A 19,526-nucleotide genomic window follows, 5' to 3' on the forward strand; every position below is an offset into this window, starting at 1 on the left:
TAACATTAAAATACTCCCATAGTCACAGAGCTGCACCATATGGACGTCCTGCTACTTGGCCAAAGGCATCGTTTTAAGCTTGAAGTTACGTGGGGATAAATTGCTAATATATGAGGTGAGTTCAACAGAGTTAGGGCGGCACTGGTCAGGCACTAGGGCTTACACGTCTGCTCCAAGATGAAACTGGAAAAAAGTCACTGATGATGAATGTAGATTGCCCAATGTTTTCAATAAGGCATGTACTCATTTCTGCCAGGTTTATGGCTTTTCCTTGTTCTTGTTTGCAGAAAAACAGTTGGCTTTTGTCAGCTTGGATGTAAGTTTTTTTTTTCTTGTGTGCTTTAAGAAAACAACCCATCAATATATTCAGCAAAGAGAGCTTAAATAACCTCGAACACATGGCTGCTGTTACACGCACAGGCTGTGCCCTGCTTAAGGGCAGCGAGTGGCATCACCGGCTCTGCAGGTGGGAGACAAATTTGTTTGTCAGGATTATGCTGAAAGCTGGCCCAAAAAGGCCAGACTTCAGTATAATCCCAGGTCTTGATAGAGCAGAGTCCAGCACTGCAGGACCCAGCCTGATGGTGATAACCCCAGATAAAGACCAAGGCAGCTGCCAGGAAGAGCAAATGCATTTACAGCATTTTGCAAAGTTCCCTCCTAGCGGGGACATGAGCTGGGGACACCGTGGGACAGGGGGAATCTGCTGGGGCCGAGCGGAGGGAAGCCACAAACCCAGCGGTGCAGCCTCCCTGCCGACCCTCCCAGCCCTCCCGGCATTAGCTGCCCTCAGCCTATTTCTGCCTTCTCTTGATGTGGTTGGCAGCAGGGTGTGTATTAATTATATAATTAAAATCTATTATATAGAGATATTAATTATACAGAAATATTTCCCGAACTGCAGTTCTGTTCAGATCCAGTTTTCAGATAACGCTCGGGTTAAGTCCCTGCGCGGCACAGAGGCAGGTATCCAGTTTTCCTTGTCGAATCGCACGCGCTTTTGCAAAAATGGTCTTTCTAACAAATCCTGGATCTGCAGAAACTGAGATTTAGGAACATCTGTATATAGATGTTCCAGGAACAGCATAAAAATCCACAGCAGCACAGAATCTGCGCCAGTATGAGATGGAGCGGCTCTGCAAACACGAGTCTTTCTCCTGGCCCGTTTTTTGCCTGTTCACGTTGTGCTCAAGTGTGTTGGCAAAGTGGCCGGAGCCACCACAGGGGCTGCCCAGGTGCTCAGGTGGGGTTTGTGTTTCGCGCTCCCTCACCAGCCTCGTACTTGACAGCACTCAGACAGGCAAAGGCTGCTGAGGAGCTAAAGGTGCTGCGGTGGGTTTTCTTTACTGAAGCTAAAGGCAAGAGGGAGGAATCGCCTGCATTATGAGTTTCCTTCTCTTGCTGGGGGTGGTGGTGGAGAAGCAGAAAGCAGCAGTGGCGAGGAGAGGGTGGCGATGTGAATAAGCCAGGTTTTTGCTGTCGGCAAGCAGCTTGCTGCTCACCCCACGAGGCAACGCTAAGCGCACCGACGCTCCCATGTCACGAGTCATGGGGCGAGCACTCAGGTTTTGGTGGGGGAAACAGTTTGTCAGACGCCAAAAAGCAATAAATGATTCAATAAATAAGTGAGAGAACTAGAGGAGGACGCTGGGGCAGCCCCGAGACAGGCTGGCAACGCGCCGTTGTGTGCGGGAGAGCCGCTTGCTGCTGCCTCCGTGCTCTGCATCCCCCAGCCCCGCGGGCCAGCAACGCCCCGCTCGGCATAGAAGGAAAATTGTCCGGGAGGGAGGGAGCCAGAGAGGGAGGGAAGGAGGGAGGGCGCAAGGCAGGCGCCGCACTCCTGTTCTGGGCTATTTCAACTTCAGGGCAACTTTAGAGAACTTCAGTTATTTTTGGTAAGCTTTTCTCTATTTATTTATTTTTTTTAAAAAAAGAGAGAGATCCTCCTTTCCCTTTCTTTCTCTCTCTCTTGCAGAGTGCGCAAGTTGGCGGTGGATGTTTAGGGCTGTTCTCGGTGGGGGTGTTTTGCAGCCCCTGCTCTTGGGGCTGGGTGCTGGGCTGTGGAGGCATCACGCTGTCCCGCTTGGGGAGGGAGATGCGCGGGCACCGCGCTCGCCAATCCTCCCGGTCATCCCGCGCCTGGCACAAGGATTTATTGCTTTACTGCTGTCTCGCAGGTGGGAAGAAATAGGGTCAGGGATGAACAAGTGTGTTCAGAAGTCCTTGATCTGCGTTTCCAGTGTGGGGGTTTTCAGACTTGTGCATGAAGTCCCCCAAAGTCCTCGGAGGGCTCTTGGTGCCCCGTCCTGCGCACGCCCCTCTGCTCAGTACTCTCTATTACGGATCGTGCGCGCTGTTTTTCTGACTTCCTCACTCCGTGTGCTTAACCCATCACGCGGTCTGCAACGTAGCGAAGCTCTTCTTAGTGCACAGAGAGCCGGAGCCCCAACTGCTGCAGCGAATCGCAAGGTGCAAACTGTGGTTTGTTTACAGGGAAGTTGATTTATGCTGGATGTGGGTTTTGTTTTGTGTGCTTTCTCCATACATATCTTTGGATTTTTATAGTGGCTGTGCTTCTACAAGAGGAATTCTGCTCATGCGGATACTATATCTCAATAAATACCATTTGCAATGTATATATAGTGTCACAATATACTGGCTTGGCACCAGAGCCTCTGTGTGTTAGTGGTATTTGAGACTAATATTAACCTTGGAGCATTTGAAAACAGAGATCCATAACCTTATGAGTGGATCAGGTATGACACTGCTGTGAGCAATTCACAAAATGTTAGGAAATGCTGGATAAAATTTATCTGTCCACCTGCCTGGGTTCTTTGCCCTTCATGTACCTTAATACATTGCTGATCACATGAATCCAGGTAGTCTGAAGTGGGTTTTTTATCTGTGGCCACCAGAGGAAGGGATGCAAAGTATGTGTTCTGAATGCTTTGATAGGAAATGGAGCAAGCATTGCTCACACGAGAAAATGGCAAAGGTCTGTCCTGCTGCAACAATAGTAATCATTCTTATTTATTGTTTATGAAACAATAACTCTGAAATGTGTAGCTTAGTAGGCAACTCTCTTAAGGGATGCAATACTTTTTGGTTATAATCATCTGCAGAATGCATGAGGAAAAACTTTAAGTAGTGATTTGTCATAGATTTTATTAAAGAAAAGCCATAAGGAACTTTGCACATTAAAGGAGAAGCAGCTTACGATAGGCGCTTTGCTTCCAAAACCTATCCTCCCATCGGTTAAAAGTCCAGCATGAAAAAGTTTCATAAGTTTAGCAGCGTAAGCAAACACATCATGCCTCAGAATTTATTGGGCTGTTTTATTAGTTATGTTTAAAATGATATGTGTGACTGGGCCATCTAATTGCAGTAACTCTCTAACAATGGCATTAACAATAACTCTTCAAGAATAAACTGTGAAAATCATAAATCCACCACGGGTCCGCCGCAGTGCTGACACACTCTGCGATTGCTGCAGTTTTGACGTGGAAGCGTGCGGATTTGTGAGCTAAAACTGCATTTTACTATCTTTGGTGTGGCCCTCTTGCAAAGTAAACTCCACTATTAGATTTTGAAGCTTGCGTAAATCTTCTTCAACTGAAGTCACTCTGACTGTACTCCGTGCTCGTAAGCCGTTCCTGGGCGATGGCTGCATTCCCACGGGCTGCAATGCAGGGGTTTTGCTCCGATGGGGCAGGGACAACTTCTTTGCGTTGCTTCCCCCGGAGTTTGGAGTGGGCGACTCTCTTTAATAACTCCTTTTATGCTTTTTAATTGCCTCGGCCGCTGTGGCTGCGCTGGCAGCGGCGAGGTCAACGTGCCTCCATTCGCTTTTGGCTGTACTTGCCGCTCAGCCCTGGAACGCGATCCAGCAGCCCGCGTGTCGCGCGGCTCCGGGGACCGGGTGCAGTCTCCGTTACGTTCCCGCTGGTGTGGGAGGTCTGTGCGCGGGCCCCGACACCCGTCCATCCCGGGAGGCACTGCCAGGAGTGGCAAGGTGCTTTGCTGAGGCTGTTGGGCTCACGCCAGCGCGGGGAGCGGGACGGCAGCAGCGGGACGGCTGAGGCTGGGTCGTGCTGGAGCATCACCCAAGAGGCCACAACAATGCACAGTCCTCAGACTGCAACCTCTGGAGATACGCAAAGCTTCGCTTTTTCTTTCTTTTTCTTCCCTTTTTTTTAATCTTCTCCTTGATTTTCCTACAAGGGCGAAGAAGCCAGGCAGTCCTATGTGAGTATAAAACATTGCAGCATCTAAGTAAGAGTGGTGAAGCATTGGAACATGCTGCTAGGGAAGTGTTGGAGTTGTAATTCCTGGCAGTGTTCAAGAAACATGTATATGAGGCACTTAGGGACATGGTTTAGCAGGCATGGTGGTGACAGGTTTACAGTTGGACTTAATATCTTGAAGGTTTTTTCCAACCATAATGATTCTATGATTCTGAGATGTTTGTGAATCTAAGTGAGAGGTTTCTCAGATTCCTCACGTCCAAAGAAGTGAATAACTAATATAAATCAGTGCATCTGAATGGTGCATCATACTCAATCTCTTTTTTTTGCACTGATCTGGTTTTGCATTGTGATATGTCCCTCATATCAGGACACAGGGAAAAATCAGAGTTTCCGTCCCTGGAAAAGCAGCCTGCTGTGCTTTGGGCTCAGTTCAGACAGATAAGGACACATAAGGCCTCAGCATTAGAGACGCGCATACACGAGCAAGACCGAGCATTATTTTTTAAGGCAGACAACCTCTTCCCTGAACCTCAGGGCAGTAAAAAGCTGTTTTCCTGACAACACCTTCTAGCAACCATGGTTATTTCCTCCTAGCCGTAGCTTCCGCTCCGCCTGGTGCACTGTTCCCTGGAGTCCAGCCGCGCAGCGCTGAGCGGCTGCTGGGATTTGACTCCGGATGGAGCTAAGGTTGGATAAACCCTGCCAAACCAAGGCTGCACTGGGCACCACATCCCACTTGCCAGTGTTGGAGACTGCCCTCGTGGCAAGAACCTCCTCTGGATGAGCTGCTGCTGTGCCTAGCCCCTGCTCCGGGGGGATTCAATACTCTGAATCCATGTGGTAGGGAAGATCTCTTGCTCAGGAATGTAAGGTCAGGGCTTGTTATACCACTGGGGTTCATTATTTTATATTGGAAAGCTGGATTTCTGGCTAGGAGACAATGTTTCACATGCTCAGTACTTCTCTCCAACACTCTTACTTCCTAAAAGGAGGCAGTGGGTGGGTAAATATTTGATGCAACTGCTGCCTGACTGCAGAATCTGGCCCTTACGGTTTGCAGTTAGGGAATGGGAAATCATGGATTCACCATGCAGATCTGACTGCCCACAGTGGTCCGGCAGGGCTGGAACACATTAAAATACTCAAAGTTCTTCCCTCTGGGCAGCGCAGAGCCTAGGAAGCTCTAGGGGACCCATGTGCTCTGGGACCTGGGGGTGCTGGGGCAGCAGCTCCCAGGCGGCAGCCACAGCCTGGATCCAGCAGAATTCCAGGCAGCAGGAATGCGAGAGCCTGAAAGATCTGCTTGATCTACCCCATAAAGATAGCAGAGACTTCAGAGGGCCGAGGTATCTGTTTTTTTCAAAATCACAAAGCAAGAGATAAGGTTTCTGTCCTTTCCAAGTCTGCTGATAAATGCTGGGGGCTCCGAGGACGCAGGGACTGGTCTTCACTGCTGGGTAAATGCTATTTCTCTTCTGTCCCAAAGAGAATAGATGTTCTTCCAGTCCAAGCATCCCTCTTTTTCCTGCATACCCCAACACTCCCTTCCTAGAAAGGTCCTATTGTTCAGCTCCCCACAAGTCACCTCTTCATTTATTTGCAAATAATCAGCACCGGCACCCAAACCTGTGCCTCTCAGCCACTTGCAACACTCTATTTTTCCCTTGAAATAAGTATGTGCCAAAAGTTTTCATTTCTCTTCCTCACCCCATTCTCATTCTAATGCAAAGATCCAGCCTTAGCAGAACTATTTGGAGGACTGAGGTCTTCCAAAATGGAAGTCTTAGAATGGACAAGGAACTCAAAAGGCACATGCCCAGTAGCAAAAAAAAAAAAAGATTCTGGTGGAAAATGGGTAAAATCTACAAGCAAAGAACTGCTTTAACTGATATTTGCATTATATTCCACAGGGGAAATATAAACTCTAAGTATGAACAGGCATTGCTATTTTTAAAAGTAGTTAGAAACCAGTGTTTGGTGAACCTCAACGAGTTTAACAGCTTTCCCTCAGATGAGATGAGCATCCAAGAGGTTGAGGGTTTGAGTTTTTTGTCTGAAATGTGTGTAAACTTATCAGTAGACATGTGGGCTGAAGATCTATGAACTCTCATGAGAAAGCTAGTGGTTGTGATATTGCTCATATTTGCTGGTGGGGCTTTCCCAATGCCTTCTTGTGAAGAACACAAAAATGTCATTAAACATTCCCCAAATACTTTCAATGTTCAGAATATGTCAGAGTTGATGTGATTCATGTCTTAGTGAAAGGTTGCATTGATTTTTATATGAACTGCCTCTCTTCACACTTCTTAAGGTTGATTTCACATAATAGGCTTGATCATGAGAAAAATTATTTTGCAATGAGGCGCTCAGACCATTCAGTGCCAGTTTGCAGTTAGTCAGAGCCTGTTTTGGAGGCTCACTAAGTATTTTCACATGAGAATGACTACAGGGAGGAGTCATACTCATAGTGATGGATGGCTACAGAGGCAAACCGTGTGCGTGTGCAGTTGTGAGTCTAACCTCTATTAATCAGCATTCCTATGAATAGATAGTCAGTGCTGGAGTGGTTACTGAATGGTGATATGTTCTCAGGTTCTGCTCGTAGTCTCTTCTTTTGGCACATGGACTGGACTAGAAAATTATTGACTGAGTGATGTAAAAACAGACTTTTGAAAGATATTGCACACCTAACTTTATGGGAATATTTCAGTTCCTTTAGTGATTTATGGAGCTGGATGGAAAGAGAGCCCACACAGACTGATTATGAAGGAATACATTTAGTAATAGCACCGTGATCTAGACCTATATTTGGATTGCATATTCACAGTGGATATAACAACTGCTTCAGTCAGGCTATCAGGAATCTGTGAATGAAATGGTTTGGATACAGAGGACAGGGGAATTCTTTTTTTTTTCTTTTTAAAATTATCCTTCCTCAGAGATTAAGTGGAATCTTTTGGATAACCGTACTGGGTCATGGCAGGATTGCTCATCACAGAGATTAAGGCATTAATTGCATAATTACAATGTATATGTTACATGCCTTGGTAAGCAAATACATAACCATTATTTATTCCAAATGAACCTTAAAGCCCAGAGACTAAGTCTATCACTTGCAGATAAGCTCAAGAATGAGTGTAATCTCCTAAATACTTCAACTTGTTTAACAGAAAGAAAACAGTACATGTCCATATGCATGTAACTACAAATCACCCCTGATTCTCTTAATGACTGCAGATCACTGCAGCTGTTGACTCCATCGACCCTAGTTCTTCCCATCGGGAATCATGAGGAGCCCAGGCTGACACATGCAGCCATGTTCACTGTGGGTCTGCCAGCGCCCTGCATGATGTGTAGCACTCGTGATGCCTTCCTCCCTTTTCAGCACAGGACCCCGTTTCACAGGAGGTGACTGTCCACCCCATTCACACAGAAAGCAGTCAAGACTTTCCAACCTGTGTTGGAGATCAGTGTCCTGGCAGTGCTCCTCTGTGTGGGGACCTGCAGGCAAATTTGGGCGATGCACAAAGCACCTCGCCGCTGTCTCACTGTTGCTTTGTGGCCTAGGGCACTCAGCCAGTACACACAGATACAGCCCGAGAGCCTGGGGTAAAGGGGAAAGAGGTATAAAAAAGGTGAAAGTTAACATCATTTTCCTTCTATTCACTTTTAAATGCCCCAAAAGATATAGAGAGGGAAGGAAAACTGGGATCAGAATGAGTGTCTTTAACCTGGCTTTGAGAGAAGGAGTGACAGAGTTTCCTACTTGGAGGAGATTTTAGAAAAAGGACATGTCTCTAGGATGAAGGCAGGGACTGATCTGTCAAACCTGCTGTAGTCTCACTGAAATGCCACAACCAGCCATGTTTGTCGAGGCTTGTTCATGTCATTTATTGCTGCTGATGACACTCGGAGATTTCAGGGAAGGTTAGGGCACCTACCTTGTTAAATGAGATATAGTCACGTCCCAGGACTTGCCTCAGAGGACTTCCAAGCTTTGTATGAAATGGAGGTTGTAGTAGTGTGGAAACAATGGAAGGAGGGCTTTACAGAGGAAAAGGGGGAGGATTTGCGGGGTTGCATTTTGGTTTGTTTCATTGTCAAGAAGATCCCAGAAATTCTCATCCTTAATAAATCCCTGCTGCTTGGAACAAAGCAAGGGATGCAGTTATCCAGCAAGTGGGTTGGTGCAGAGCGCTCAGCGTGGGGGCACGCAGCTCTCCTGGGCATGAGGACTCCATCCTCCTCCATGTGGGAGTTCCTGCCCTTAGTGCTGCGGAGCAGCTGGCGCTTGCAGACCTGTATGGAAAACCTTGCTCTGCAAATGGATGTGCGTTTTCTATTCATGGAAGTTGAAGTCCTGCTCCAGCTCCTCAGAAGTATCCTTCAGTAGCCAGAGCAACACATTGGCCATGGAGGTGCAGCAACAGCAGCGCACCTACAACTCCCAGACGGATTTTTATGATGGCAAGTTGGAAAAATGGAGTGGCATTTGCCCTGAGGGTTTAAAAAAAGAGGCAAGGAAGAATATGCACAGCTACTCAGGAACATAAACTCACCTTGGGCTGACAGAACTGCATTTTGCTGACAGGACATGACATATTCCCATGGAAATATGATTACATCGCTTTTGGAAAATACATGGAAGTGGCCCTCCAGACAGACATCATGGATTGCTTAGTGAACAAATCTGATATTTATGGTCAATCTTCAGAAAACAAATCGATGAGAAACTAATACTAATTAGCCGTCGATTTTTAAGCAGAACTTAGTGGGTCAATGCCAGACCCTCCTACCTTCGAGCACAAATCAAAGGTAGAGAGAATTGTTTCAAATCTATAATCCACGCTTACAAAAATTGTGATACAGCACTTTGTTGTTGTTGTTAAATGGTAGTAGATCAGCCCATTTGCTGTTTGGCTGAGTTGCAACAACAGTATTTTTGTAATTAGTGGTTCTTTGCAAAGTCATAAAATTATATACAATGCATGTCTATATAAAAGTAATATGCACTTAAATGAGTTTTCACTGATAGGCTACTTGGCCAAGAATTCAGTTTTCAGTTGTCCGTTAAGTCTGTATTCAATCGAAATGTTGGCTCACTTCACTGCAAGCCTTGGAAACTGTCGGAGTATTCAAGGCTTGGGCAGTCAGATGCCTGTTTTAATTTCTATTGACAAAGGAAGAGGAGGAATGAGCAAATGTAAAACATCTCCTTTCAGCATTGACCTAAGGAAGGCAGCATGGTGCAGGGAGACGCTGCAGTCCAAAACATCTGGGTTGAATTTATTGCAGGTTCTCCTGCCAGCTTGCTCTTGGACTTTGCGCAAGGTTTTCCTTTTTCTTTTTTTCTGCTTTGTTGCATCTCCATTGCTGAGGTGGGAGGACTTTGTCTGCCTTCACGCAGCTCTTCGGGCAGGTGTGGAGACTCTCATGGTGGTTCTGCATGTGGAGCTTGTGCAAACGTGGTCAAACATTGCAGTGTCTGAGCCACTATATCCACAGGTGCTGTGTTGTCCAGCACTATCTAGGTGACTAAAACCCCAGAGTATTCAGGAGGGACAGCCAAGTCCTCAGAGAGCCCAGAGGAAAAGGTGCTTGCTAAGCAGCACTGCAACTCCATAAATATTGATGAGTACAAGCAATTTGTGCCTTTCCATCTTGACATATGGTATCTTATCCCATCAACTGTACTACTTGCCTGCTTTCCCCTGCTTTGGAGGATAGTCAGAGGAGACGGGTTAGCTCTTCTGAATTGTTCTGCATGATGCTGCTTGTTCCTGAGGCTGTTCTCAGGTTCCTATTCTCAACATGGCATCTTTTTCTTTTCCGTAAGATGCATTTTCAGCCAAACATGAAGAACTGAAAAAAAGCATGAGAAAGCAAAAAAAAGTTTTATGAACCTCAGCATATCTATAGTGATTGCTCTGCAGTTCAGAAGTGATTTTTGGCTATAGCTGGAAAAACACTGCATATATCTTATTTGCCTTTGATCTTCATTTTATACAACACATATCTTCTGCTAGTTGTTGCACCATAGATTGAGCTCATTGTTAATCTACCAAATGTTTGCATTTTTTTCTGAAAATGTTTATTTTTACAAGAATGCCACCACTATTACTATATGTGATTCTGTGTACTCTGATGGATCCATCAAGACTGAATCCAAGCTGATTCTTTACTCATACTAGAAACTGTGAATAAAATGCAATATGCAGTCTAGGGTCAAAGCTATTAATATCAGTAGAAAGAAAATGGTATTTTCAGTCTTTATACACTATGCAGTGATACTCACCTTATCTTTTTTTTTTTTTCATGACTAAGGGAAAAATGTTAACACTAGCAGAACACTAATATAAATTTTGCCCAAATTAGAGTGCTATGTTATAAGCTCTTATAGTTTAGGATTCACTTCATTTAGCTATATTCATTTTCCCAGAGTAGATGATAGTGTGTTATTCTTCGCAAAGTAAATGTGTAGGAGAGCTGGGCTCAAGCCCTGGTTGGGGTTGGTGGGTGCTGTAGTCACGCTGTCTTCCTGCCTCTGCTTCCCTGTTCCCCCTCAGTCCAAGCTCCTCTCCCTTTGGTTCTCCTGCTGCTTCGAAAGCTCTTTTTGCTTGGGACTGCTCTTTCCTGGGTATTTGTGCAGCATCTAGCGTAGTGAGGTGTCCATGCCAGGAGAGACTCTTGGAAGTGACCCAAGTATAAATTCCAATAGAAATTAATTAAGTGAATACCAGTGTCATTGGTGTCAGGGCAGAGTGTAAAAATGATCCTGAGTAAAGTGGTCTGCACATGTTAAAGACTGATCCAAAGCTGCTCCAGACTTCAAAGGCTCGAGTCCGTCCCCTGACACCCAGCCAGGACTTCCTGCAAGGCACTCGAGTCCTGTGCAGGCAGATTTGCTATGTGAAACCAGAGCTGCGTTTGAATCACTGTGGGTTAAAGCTGGTTATTCCCACCGTTCCCATTTCCTAATGTTTTCCACTCTCGATGTTCTTTACTTTTAATGTTCGTAGCAACCTGTGCCAAAAAAGGTGTTTCCTATCATGTTCTCCTCGTATTGTTTTTTAATTATTATTATTATTCCATATTTTCAATCCCCAGAGAGCCAAGGTTAGTCATAAACATGCTTTTGGCTATCAGTTTCATGTGTGGTTTGCTATAGCAACAAACAAAAGCATTAGTCAGAAACTGGCATGGAGCTATAAACACATTTTTTTTTTTTTGTGATATTACCCAGAGTTAGCTTAATTTATGTGGTACGCTGCTGCCACACAACTGCATCCTGGTTACACTATTCTGCTTGCTGAATAGGAGCCGTATAGAAAATTCGTAGTCTATATTGAAGTGAAATAAGTCTGTTAATTCATGTTGTTGCTTGACGATCATAAGCCAAATCCTGCTGTAAATCTAGCTGAATGCCTTCACAATATACATTTAGATCAGAGGACAAAATCCCAACCTGTATCTCTTGAATAAGAGGAGTTGGGGTTTTTTTTGCCTTTGCTGTTTTCACTTCCACAGTTTTACTGCAGCAAGACACGCAGAGGTACAAATTATCAGATTGTGGTGGATGGTTTGAGCTCGCTGCCAGCACGCTTGGAAAACATTATGTGCAGCATGGCAGGAATAGCGCAGCTTGCCTAGGGAGCATCTCCCTCCAGATGTGCCGTGCAGCACGGGGACGGTGCAGCTGCAGCTCATGCAGAGACAGGTTGTGCTGCGAGTACCGGCTGCCTCAGTGAGCACTGGGGCTGGTTCAGCCTCCCCTGCAACCCCGCAGCTCCCAGGCCCTGAGCTGGCTAGTGCAGAGGTTGTTTTGAAGGTCTATAGAAGTGATTGCTGCCTAGGCAGAGCAGGCTCGCTCCTTTAATGCTTTATCCTGGCCATTCGTCTTCTCTGCAGTGCACCTTTCTGCAGTATGAGCCCTCCTCTTATACTGATGGCTGCATTTAATACAAAACACATGCACAAAAATAATAAAAAAAGCATGTGTGTTCCACTATCCCTGGGCTGGCACTTCTCAGCAAGGGGAGCTTAAACCTCCCTGCAAATGTTTGGGTACATTTTCAGACCTCTCCCTTCAGGCACTGAGCTTCAGAAATACCGCTGACTTTCCCTGCTTCAGAGGTGCGAAGAGTAACTTCTGATCTGTTCAACAGCTAAATAACAACAGGCATCCATGCAATAGCCAAAAAACCTCCAGAATGCTCCTGCCAGACCGGAGTTTGTTAACCTTCCAGTGATTGCAGTATCAGAGAATAAGCACACAGCTATGCACGCTGTGCACATGGAGGCCCTCTAAACGTGGGTCACCAAGAGCAAAATCTCTCACCATGCCTTGGCCCAGTTTTATTCCAGAGATAACAAGCTCTTTACTCTAACTTCATCCATAATGGAAGAACATGCAGGGGAACACCCTGCATTTAAGTCCTGGCTCTGTTCAACATGTTTTATCAGCATCATTTGTCCTGTGTTCTGAGCACTTGAAGACCTGGCTCTGATTTCTTTTCAAATTTTAAGTATTTTACTGGTGTAGAAATGGGAAAAGGGCCTGTTTTTCAATGAGCAGCCCCCCTCACTCTGGACTAGGTGAGCTTGTCTTTACACTTTCCCCATGCCAGCTTCATCAACCCCTGTGTTGGGAGCTGTAAACAGCACTGATCTCTCTGCTTGTCTTCTTCGAAGATCAAAGCGACAGCTTTTCTGTTTCCTCTTCTCTTTTGGTCAAATGGGGACAGGGTTCCCCCATAAGAATACTGAAAGGGTGATTAACTAATGTTTAAAGTAAGTGTAACAAAATAAAAAACAAATTCTGTTGTCAGTTTAGTTTCAGAATGCTCTAAAAAGTCACCCCAGCAGCACTGCTTAAAGGAAAACACTTCAGCCATTGCTAAAATATTGCTGACATCCCAGTTCACTCAGGATTCCGGGACCATCATATCTGTAAATGCTGCAGTAAGGCAGTGATGGAGCTCTTGGCTTGTAACAGTAAAATAAGAATTACTCTACCTTGCAAACAGTAGACAGGCTAATTTCAAGCCAGCAGCCACTCTCTTTGCCTGGCTGCCCTGACCGTGAGCTGTGCATGGTGCTGGGGTGAGGACCACGTCCGCATCCGGCTCCGGGAAAACCGCCTCCGTGTGTCTGTGCGAGGCTGTGGATTTCAGCAGAGTTCCTGATCTCCCTCAAGGGCAAAATGTCATTTACTCTCCTGTAGACATCAGTCTGAAGCTAGCACAGTGGAGGAAATGTTGCTCTCACCTTCAGAAAGGTGTTCTGTTTTAATGCAATTAAATATGGAATTAAAGCATATAAAGACCTTTACAATAAAGAAACAGATACTAATTTCTGTAAGAAATCATTATTTTCTTCTTGCAAGAGAGGTTCAGAACGTGTGGAAATGTTATGAATCAATAACCAAACCCAACAAATAGTTCTCGCCATGCTTTCTAACACCACTAACTCTACCAGTTCATTCACCAGTTACTACACAGGCAAACTGCAGTACAAATTAATGCTTTATTAAAAATGTCTTTATCTCTGCTTTATCTCTTATGCTTTATCTCTGTTCGAGCTGTTAATCAAAAAGAAATACAGACCTGTATCAATGGATCTTTAAAAAATAATGTTTTCTCCCTGTTGTTTATACTAACCGCTGTGAAACATAGAACTTAAATCTATTTCCTTAACTAAACTGTGTTTTCCTCTAATCTATTAGGCAGGCATGCTGGTTTGTTGTTTTTGGGTGCCTCCGTGCTGGCTAGACTGCATTGAGGGGAAAGCGAGCATTAAATCACACACAAAGATGCAAACAAATTTTTGCAAAAAAAATGTGATACATAGAAATACCGAATTCAGTTTCAAGACAAGTAACAAGAATTTATAATTCCAGGTATTCTCAAATATTCAGATTTCATTATTGATGTTTTCAAACAATGGAGATTAAATTCACACAAAAAAGCATGAATAATGGTGTAAATGAAAGATGGTGATGAAGGTGCAAGTTTAGAATTTGCAGGAACAAAGTGGAAATCCATAATACCAAAAAAAAGAGGTGACCATTTGACAACAAAAAATAAGAATTTAAAAGAAGTTGATAGGTAGTCAGCCATTGAGTTATTTTGAAATTTGAATTTTTTGGGGGTGGCAGAAATCCATTCTTTAAGTCCATTTATTCACATTTATATTTCCTGGATATCAAAAGCACTGTATTAATTAATATACTAATTTGTACTAATGGATTAATTTATCTCTAAGTGAGTTTTTATGCTTTTATAAACCTTGAGTTTGCAATGCCCAGAAACTACCTCTAATTTTTAAAGGGAGTCTCCTACACCACATAAAAACAAGTGAGTTGTACCAAATACTATTTTACTGTCATTGCTATTTATTGATAGAAACATTTTTTATCTTGGCAAACCGAAGGTGCTGGTAACTTTATCTTTGATGTAAAATATTTTCTCATAATAATTTTGGTCACCTTTATCCCATATCTCTTGTATGACATATACATTAAGAAATTTAAAATTCCAGAAGATATTTTCTTCTATAGTGATTTACATCCAAACAAGTTGCCCAAGGATCTTTTCCCCCAGCTGGAAACCTCTTTCCAAAGACAGATATTTATATAAAAGCCACCATAGAAGGCTGTGTAAAAGCTATAAGGTTTTTGCTGCATTCCTGTTTCGAGAAAGGATGTTTCCAGCATACCAGAGAGATGTGCAAAATAACATCACTTCATTAATATTGCTACATCTGGGCACTCACTTTTTCACGGAATTTTATCAGTGGAACACAGAGAAATAAAACTCTTCCTAGACCATGGCATCTTCAACCCTTTATATATCTATACGTACACATATATAAAAATATTCACTGTATATTGACTTTAGTGAGAATATTCTCTGGTGAGAAGAGAGGAGAAGTTTGGGCTAGATAATCTGGTTTTAATTAGAAGTGATAAATGGCAGAAGTGATGAAGTCTGTGTCAGTTGCCACTAATATTTTTACAGATGCTTTCAGACATATCCTTGAGGGACAAAGGGGAGCTCTACCCAAAGCACCAAGAATTGGTACCCTTTAATGTGCCAGAGAGGGAGCAAAGAGCAGTCAACTCACCCTGCTGCTTCTGTAGGTCAGTGGTGGAAGACAGCATGGGGATACTGCCAGAAAACATCAGTCTCAGGGGTTGCCATCAAGCCTATGCAGGCAGAACATTCATTTTTAACTAAGCATTAATTTGGTTGATTTTTAAATGTGAGCAGAGCTGGGCTTTGTCAGTGGAGCGGGACCTGCACCCTGGGACAAGCCTGGATCCTTGGGTGCCACATGGCCATGACGCTCTTCTAAAGACCACACCAGCCAGACGGACAGCGTCACCCTGGGAGGTCTTAGCTGGGTGTCTGTGCAAGTATTTGCAGCATTCAGTCTCAAGCAAACGCAGTATGTCTCAGGAGATAAAACTGTTGAGGACTACAGCGCATTAAACCAATTTTTATTGTTTTATTTGGCAGCAAATCTCTAACCCACTTTTGCTCCCTTCCAAAGAGTGGTGAGCCATTTCAGTTCAGTCCACGAGCTGGGACATATCTATTAAAGTGCCACAAAAGTAACTCCCTTTTCTTAGTGGCCTAGTGAGAACAAAGGCACTGCAGTCATCATGGAAAAAGGTCCTTATGGATAGTTCTCCATGCTGGATGAGAAAGTCCCAATTTTGCACATTCCTCACCACAACTTTACACCCGAGGGAATACCAGCAGGAAGTAAAATGCACTTTGGAAACCCATTGTAGCACGTACACCCTGGAGAGAGGAAAATTCCTGCCTAAGACAGGCGAACACACGGACACGGGACAGGACACTGCACCTACCCTCGAGGCAAACATTCAGCTAAAACTACAGATACTGCAAAACTAGTACTGCAAAACTGAGATAGAGCTGTTGGGATGTGGGGAGACAGCAGCAAAAATCTTTGTCTGGTCGATGCCACGAGCATTTTTCCAGCTGTTTTCTTTCAGCCTGCCGCTTGCAGCTCTCTTCTAGCTGGCAAGAAGAGAGAAGAACCAGGAGAGACAAGTTCAGATATCAGCTACTGCTGCCTGCTTTTGCTGTCTTCTTTGGACATCATTCTAGTTAAGTTCTCACAAGAAATTTGAGTTTTGTTACTGTATTACTTGTATGAAACATTATTCTTTGCCAGTGTCAGGTGAAATCCTGGGCAAATGAAACATTTCACTGGATATTTTATTCTGGCACCAAAAGAGTTATGTGAATCAGGCCAAACTGTGCTTCTTAGGTAGAGCAGGAGAAAGATTGTAATCACGTTGCAGTAATTTTAAGCCAAGTACCCTAAAAACGCGATAGTTGGATGAATCTCATTAACTGCGGATCTGGGAAATTTCAGGTTGACAAAGGCAAAAAAAAAAAAAAAAGGCTTGGGAGAAAAAAAAATCCCCTGTGCTTTTCTTGTTTAAATTTGACTCAGGCTGAGAAAGTCTGTGCAGAGGCCCACCAGAGTCCTTTTATTTCTCATGCTCTGAAGTGTCCTATGAGTTATATTAAATATATCTTTACCACCAGAGGAAAGATGTGCCACTGTACAAATGAAGCGCTCGTTTCTGGTGCGGTCTGGGTCTCACGGAAGGCTGTGCTGCTGTTGTGCAGTGCGAGCATGCGTGCTTTTAATAGTTTTAAGTCTGTGGACAGAGCTTATCAATAAATACACACTGGCAGGAAAGCCATTTACTCTCCTTTTCATTTGGGGGCTGCTCTTTTTTCTTTTTATGGTAGTGTTTATATCAGTTCTGAGGTGCCAGTGTTCTTTCACATCTTCCCTGATATTAGTCTACCTGTAGAAAATGCTCTATAAAACCCTACAGAGATCAATCTGGTCTGTAAGAAATCTTAATTCCTTAAACATTTCTCTACATGGATGTACTTTGCAGAGCAGAGACCGGCTCCTTTCGGTAGAGGCAGGAGCTAACCCCGCAAAGCAGCTTCCTGGCAGGGAGAAGAGACAAATGATTGCAGTTTACGATACTTTCTGCTTTAGAAAGGTTTTGAAATGCAATAATTTGAAGGCTTATAATGAAGTACACTTAACTGCTGACAAAGGCAGCTTAACATACCAAGGCAGTGAATCAAGACATCTTGTTCGTGCCTTGAATGGAAGGAAACTATTCACACATTAGTTATTTGGGAGTAGCTGCTCCTCTAGCTCTGCTGAGCTACACGTCTCTGCTTTGGGCTCCAAACTTTGGGTCACATTCATCATAGTACAAGAATGCAGCGGAGTGACAGAGTGCAGCCAGGGGGCATTTCCAAACCAAAGGCAAAACAAAAGTGGGAGTTGAGCTTTTGCGCTGCCCAAACCAGTTGTGATAGTGTCCTGAGGAGAATAAGGCCTGCTGAACCCCTTTAGCAACTAAATTTTATCTTTATTCCACAGAGGCTTTTTGTCTGCATGCCACAGAAGCAGCTAGGGAGAGCAGAATTATGGGGCTCAGGAGGGAGGGCTGGGGGAAAGGCAGAGCTGGGTAGGCTATTCCTTACTTTATTCCTTACTGAACGGTGCTCCTGTGCAGGAGGAGCAGCCCCTGCAGCCGCCTGGCGTACAGTGACAGCGGCCGCATTCCCGCCGCGCTCCTTCCATGCCCCAGAGCCCTGCCCAGCAGTTGGTGTAACTCAGTCCTCGGGACAACAGAATGAAACCAGTTCTCTGGGGCGTGCTAGGGAATTTCAGTAGAAAAACAAAGCTCTTGTTTTTTAGATGGTGCTTTGCCCAAGCATTGCTGGAGCTGACGCCATAACCTGAGTTTTAAATCACATAGCGTCTTCCTTGGGAAGCCCAGTGAGTGTGAAAATGAGTTGTCTGCAGTTGCTTTCAGGTTTTTCTTACATTCACCGAGTGGTTCTTGCTGGATTGTTTCCCTGATGTGTTGCTTGCTTGGAACAACATGACTCTGCTGCTACCCAGGAGTAGAAATTGCCCGGGAGTATGTGAATGATGGGGATGGTTGCTCTGAGCTGCTGCAGCCGAGCTCCTCGTGCAATGTAACCACAGGGGAGACAGGGAGATAGGACATTAGGTATAGAGAGCAGCCAGGATGTTATTTAGGTGTTCCTTTAAGGAACATATCCCTTTGAGAAAGAGAAAATTTAAAAGGCAGGCCCTGAAGAGCCCTGCTATTCTTATGTGTCCTTGGCTGTTCTTGTTTGTGGCCTTTACATTTAACTTTTGCATTTGCATTTAAAGAAATGCACAGCTGAACCCAAGGTATGATATTAAAGCTGATGCCATGTTGCCTCCCGACAGCAGTTCTGGACAACAAAACTGCCGTGGTTTGCTTTTTATAACAATAGACCTTGAAGTATTACAGGCTTTTAGTCTTCTTAAATGTAGCATTAGGTCATCACTTCCATTTGTAACTTGAGCTGCATAAGAAAACCCTGGGGTAAATGAGAAATACTGAATTATTTCAGGCTGCTGCTTTTGAGAGAGTAACTATCTTTGTGCTATACATAGCATTTGCACAGCATGTTTAGCAATTTAGGGATTGGCAAATCCTGACTCATCAAGCCACTGGATGCAGTTAGAGAAAACAAAGATCTGTTTACAAACTCAGACATCTCTACCAAAAGCTGATTTTTGAAAAGTAGTGAAAATAACTTGTGCTGTGTTCATTGAAATGGAAAAGATTCTTCTTCTGTTATTATTGTGATTTTTTTCTGTGAGGGCTTTTAAAAATTCTGATTTAGGCCATTTTTCAGTCATGGGAGTTTTGAGGAAACCAAACCAATGTTATAGCTATATGCTTGATGACCCTGCCTAGATGAAGTGATATTACAATTAGCTGATTAATCTACATTTATTCATCAGTTTCCAATATCCTAGGCTCTCCTAGGAAACTCAAAGAACCAAATGCAACACACACGCATTGAACTAACAGCTTATTAAAATAAATGACATAGCAGATTGGGTTGGAGAGGAAAGAGATAAAAAAGAAGCAGATATGGAAGCTGAAGCACTGGGAGGTCCAAAAGAAGTAAAGTGGTTAAATTGCTGCCTTTCTGCCCATCATCCTGGAGCAAAAAATCTCTCAGCAAACTAAAGCTCCAAGTCAGGCAAACTTGCCTATCTCAAAAAGGGCTCTTGAGAGGCACAGAGGCCAAGCAGGTGCATAGTGTTCCTATTATCAAGTGATTTTCTCAGATTCTACAGATGTACAGAGCTCAGATTTACAATTTTAAATATTCTAAATATTCCCAATTCCAA

The 19,526-nt window shown here is 44.1% G+C and overlaps 1 protein-coding gene across 1 annotated transcript in view; it reads left to right on the plus strand.

The window, feature by feature from the left end:
• Positions 1-1,809: 1,809 nt before the first annotated feature.
• Positions 1,810-19,526, plus strand: part of AHNAK2 (AHNAK nucleoprotein 2) — a 55,436-nt gene continuing 37,719 nt past the window's right edge. The window contains 1 exon segment of the mRNA XM_088539435.1: positions 1,810-1,895. The gene's annotated coding sequence lies outside the window, so the exon portion shown is untranslated.

The sequence above is a fragment of the Tinamus guttatus genome, unplaced genomic scaffold (assembly GCF_059628265.1).
Source record: "Tinamus guttatus ecotype Peru unplaced genomic scaffold, ASM5962826v1 Tinamus_guttatus_pri_ptg000048l, whole genome shotgun sequence".
NCBI lineage: Eukaryota > Metazoa > Chordata > Aves > Tinamiformes > Tinamidae > Tinamus > Tinamus guttatus.